The sequence below is a fragment of the Morone saxatilis genome, unplaced genomic scaffold (genome assembly GCF_004916995.1).
Source record: "Morone saxatilis isolate NCDOM2014 unplaced genomic scaffold, NCSU_SB_2.0 Contig23, whole genome shotgun sequence".
Classification (NCBI taxonomy): domain Eukaryota; kingdom Metazoa; phylum Chordata; class Actinopteri; family Moronidae; genus Morone; species Morone saxatilis.
This window is the reverse complement of record NW_023339796.1, coordinates 8,194,740-8,200,437: the sequence shown is the minus strand read 5'-3', so window position 1 is coordinate 8,200,437 and position 5,698 is coordinate 8,194,740.

The window sequence follows — 5,698 nt, the reverse complement described above, 5'->3', positions numbered from 1 at the left end:
TTTGTAACAGTGCGCTGTGGATACCTGTTATCTGTGCTGTGAAATTAACTGTGCTGTATGGACACTGGAATTATACAATTCCCAAGGCTTTCAGAATTGGACTTCATATCACTCATGGACGAGTGCAGGTGCATAGTGATCATTTTCCCGCTGGGCTGTGGGTAGTCACACTAAGCTAGAGTTTCAGGTTGTACTGAACAGTCCTTGTATAGAAACAGTTTGTTCTTGTGAACTGCCTGTTAAAGCAAGTAAGATCTGGTTTTAACTATATGTTGTTCCTCAATGATTTTGGACACACTCAAACCCATGGGGTTGTATATGCCTATTATCTATTCACTTAATGTAACTGCTGAGTGGTGGCACTGTTTATGAGTTGGCTTCCCAAAATTCATTATTTACCAAAACCGAATAACATTTTCATTGATAAATTAATACAATAAATTTCATGAAAGGATTATTTAGATCCTTAAGCAAAAGCTCCACAATTAATAAAAGAAAAATAAATGAATGTAATATATCTTAATATCTAGCCATTTGGATTTCTCAAAATCTCTCATTAAAGCTGCACTAGTCAATATTTAATATGACAATGGGTCAAATGATTACAGTTTAATGTGAAAGGGTTTCCTCATATGACAAACCCACAGAGATTTATCACCCAACTGTGCAGTTACCCACAACTTTACTGTTTTCATTTTCAGCAGCAGGTAAATATTTTCATCAAAAAAGCTCTGGCAAACCCACTGTACACTATTACCTACGCAGTAACAGACAGAGTGCAGACAGAACGTTACACCTGGTGATTGTAGTGGAGCATTTAGCAGCTAAAGAGCCAGATATTTTCTCAGGAGGAGGCCAAAACTGAGCTAGAACGAGACTGAATATTTGACTTACATTCACCAGGTGGCCAGAAACACGACCCCAAATAAATCCTAAATCATAATATGTTAATCTTGTGTGTCTTTAGCTTGTTGTGGATTGCCCAAGTGACCAAAACATTCCAATTAATGCAGCTTTAAAGGTCCAGTGTGTGTGTGTTTTTGTTACCTTAAAATAAGCCGTTTTTATCTACAGATGCCTCCGATTGCCCTCCATGGAGTCCGCCATTTGAACCGCCATGTTTCTACTGAACGGACAAAGCAAACCAAAGCTTTTGCAACCATCATAGTTTACACGCTTCACAGCCTGTTCTCAGTCCCAGGTTGTAAAATATGGATGTGAGCGGTGTTCAGTTAGTTGTAGTCTGCAACTTCACCATTAGATGGCACTGATATGTCACCATGTATGGAAATGAGCGCCTTAGCAACCATCAGATGAAATATACAAACACATCACCTTCCTACACCCAATACACCTGCTGAATAGTTTTTTATATTTTAACAATTAGATCCTCATAGAGGGTCCCACACACACAGACAAAAAATCTAAAATATGCTTTTTAGATACAGAATATTATTTCATATGAGTATATGAAAATTGTAAGATAAAAACAATCATTTTAAAGCATTGTTAGCACATCTTACAGGCCATGTTATTATAGAGACTAAAATAGTTTAAAGTTTGTCCTTTTATTTGTCTGACAAAAAGCCAATCAGGGGAGAAAGGTGGCAAGAGGCAGAAAGTGTTTCCCATTGCTGGCTATTGTAACGTAACAGTATCTGAATGAATATATGCCCGCTGTGTATTGCTCTTTCAATACCTGCCAGACTTTGATCAAATTTGTATGGTCCTCAGTGCTGTAGTGTCAGTACTGCTGTTGTTTGTCCAAACAAGCCACAACCAAAAGGAAAGAACACTTTGTTCCAAACTGTCATCCTTAGTGCAGAAATACAATGTCAGAGCCAAACTGCAGTTCAATTCTCCATAGGGACAATACCACACATGCCAATCACATTTTCACAAACCAAGTCATTTTCATCCAGAGCAGACACAGGCCCTCCTAAAGTGACCGTGCCATCTGGATACCTGTATATGAAGGTGATGATCTTTGTGAGGCAGAACAGCATCTGCATACAAAGTCGCTTTGACACATGGGACTCACAAACATGAACGGTGTAATTATGCTGCTAAGGTGTTTATGACATGCAAATGTTTATAGATAATTTTTGTGCAAGAATTGGCATCTGACACACAAGACTACACAATGCAGGATATTGGTCACTTGTGATCTATTATTCTAAACTTCTGGGTGCTTTACCTGAGAGTATCTACCCGTGTTTTGGACTCTTGGCAGCATATTTATAAAATCTTACTTAGTTCCCGAGCCAGTAAATTGCAGCAGCATCTAATGGGGGACATCAGCTGTGGATTTTGTTCTGTTATGATGCCAATTAACAATTTTAGAGACATTTTAGTTGAAAGCACATACATTTGCAAACTATCTGTATTTCAAATTATGCAAATGTAAAAACTATTTTTCAGATAAATTGTGCTTAGTTTAAAAAAAGCCTTTTCTTCTTGGTTCATCAAAAGTAGATGTTCTTAAGATATGTTGTATTCAATGGACTGTAATGAACAAAGGCCATTTAACCCATCTTTTCTTATTTTTTCACCTTCTCAGGAGATTTCAAACAAAGTGCTGGGATGAATATAAATCTTTGGGTAATGAGATATTATTATGAGCTCTACCATGATTGCATAAGGATTTGGATGAGTGTAGTCTGCAGTTATAGAAGTCCATTACACCAAAGCTCACCATTAGGAACATATTACTAAAATCCAGTGTCAGTGTGGAGAACAGAGGGGAATAGTTTGTAACAAAAATAAATAAATATATGGGTCCAAACGCTTGGGAAAATAGCTCTTTGAAATGAATAAATAAATAATTTATATATCAGATTTAGTCATATAATGAAAAGAGTCTTACCTTCAAGGGGTGACGTAGAACCTTGTTTTAGCCTGAAAACATTCAACTCACATATTTAAAAAATGCATTTACACCTACACACACACCTCCACCCTCCCTAACACTGCAGTTTCCAGACAGCCACTGACATGCCCACCTGCTTGCTCAGATCGTTGCTCCAGAGAGGGAGTGTGGAAAGGCCAATGGGTGGCTGAACATCACATTACCTTGGTACATCAGGCAAAGTTTTTGCTATAAGGGAGAGAATTACTGGATTTTCTGGACTGCTGTTACAATGAATACTAATGACTGGGACCAAAATACTAATACGGTCTAATCAGACCATCCAATTTTAAGTTGATATCAAAGTTACTGGTACATTTTTAGGAATACTCTAAGTCGATACATGACCATAATAGCTGTTCTGTTTGTGTTATTATTAGTAACCTAGTAGTAGTAGTAGTAGTAGTAGTAGTTATCAATTTTCATTTATTATACATTGTTGCATCCATATTGCTATGAACTATGGCTAATCTTCCTAGCAAAATAGTCCACAGAAAGTCTTGTAGACTTCACCTCACCTGTTAAGTCTGCGACTCTGCTAGTGCACTGATCTCTGGACATTTGAATTCAGCGTTACTTTTCAGCCATAAAGACTCATTGCTATATCATAGAACATATGTTAACAGAACAAAGCCCATCTGCTGAAGAAGATCTGAATATGTGGTTCTGAGACCATTTCGTGAAGTGATCCTGAACTGTCACTTTAAAGCTGCATCAGTCAATATTTACAGGGGCAGAGCCAGAAACCTGGGGCTTAACCCAAAACTAAGGGGGTCCGGGGCCATGTTCCCCCAGGGAGGTTTTTTTTTCCCCATTTACAGCCACTCTATGTAGAATTTTTCAAGCCATTTGAGATAACAGAATAGACTAAAAAAACAAAAAAACATGATAGTTTTCCAGGAAAAGAAAATCCTCCTGTAGAGCCCACATCATATTTTCTATCTAATTGCTCTCCAATTGTCTTCATCATTCTGAAACCAGAACACAACACATTTTGAGGATGACTAATTTTCACTCCTACCACCTAAAACGAGGCACAAATTGTCTGATGACTATTTTTAAGTTTAAGTTACATAAACATCATTACTAATTTTGAAATCCATTTTTATTCAACTATGCTGGGGTAGAGGTCACTGAAATAACGTACAGCTGACATAATGAATAATGAATCTCAGCCATAATAAGCTGGGCTGCTTTAACGGCAAAGCACAGATCCCCAACAATGCCAAGTAGATGTCTTCAATACTCTGAATTGAATATTAGGCCAACAAAAGAACATTGCTTAAATTAGATTTCTTTAGGGAATAGCATAGTTGGATATGCATATATTATCATCTTATGGTACTTTATTTGATCTCTTATTTGATTTCATTTCTCTCACTCTCTCAGCTCCACTTATATTTCATCCACTGAAAAAAGAAAATATTAAATGAAAAAAGTATTAAGATTTCTGATCATAAACTTAAAACCTATTAAATGCCAATATTATTCTTTCCTACTCCTGGGACCTCTGATCTCCTTTACTCCTCTGTTCTCCACTCCTTTCTTCTCAACACATTTTCACATCTCATTTCCTACTCTCTCCTTCATTCTTCTCCTTCCCTCTCTTCCTTGCTCTTCTTCTCACCGATTTTCCCCTTCTTTCCTCCTAGCCCTTCCTTTCCTCCTCTTGTCCTGCTTCCTCTCTTGCTCTACAGGTTTTCTTTTGTCTTTTCCTCCAGTTTTTTGCACTCTCTTCATGTTTGAATGAACCCCAACAAATAGAGACGTTACCAATACAATTCTTCCCTTCCTGATACCGATTCTGATACCTGAACTTTGTGTATTGGCGGATAGCCCTAGTCGGACTCTGACTGGCTAGTACTTGTTGCCTTTGTTGGTTTACGCTATTTGAGCTTTTAGGTTTAGGCATGAGCAGAGAGATTGGTTAGGGTTAGGGTGAGAATATCAGGGTAAGCCAGTCTAAGAGGGTAGGGCATCCTGGGGGAAAAAATGGCAAATGGGATGTTGTTGCTGGATCGGTGCAGAGACTCACATTTTCGCCAGCATACCGCTACTGGAAATGCCTCCATCCTGGCTGTATTGGAGGCATTTTCAGTAGCAGTATCGGAACAATCCGAACAACAACACCCCCCATGCCAATATTAGGCCGGGCCTATTAATTGTGATATTTTTTTTTCTACTCTATGGAGCACAGCTTTTCTCAGCACATTGTTTTGGTTTTTATGACTCGCAGCTTTACGGTTTTGGTTCACTCTTATCGCTCTCATCAACTTTATTTCTGCTGTTTTCAGCAAAAACTGTCCGATAACAAACATTTTATATAGCATTGTTCTGGACATTAGACAATACCAGTAAATTCAGTCTGCAGAAAGGCTGTAAACTGAACTTAAAATATAAATCTGTTCTTGTTTCCCTCTTGTTTCACTGTTGTCTATGCCAAGTTTTCTGCTGTTAATTCATTCATTTCCTCTCACAGAAACAGGTATGTGTAAGTTCAATGTCTTCTTTTTCATTATTTCTCATACAAGGCGATGACCTATAGGCTTAAATCAGGTGCAAATTTGTACCTTTGTACTCAGTAGGCAGCATCTCTTCTTTGTGTAACAGGTCTGGCTGAGCGTGGGAGAGAAGGCAGATATTTTGAAGTTTAATCAATAATATAGTAGTGGGATCAAATAAGTATTGCACTGCAAATGGGGAAAGGTTTCTGTCTATGAAATCCACATTTTGCTACTGTGGGAGAGAGAGCCTCTTTTATCTCAAAACCTGCAAAGAAATTGATGTGGC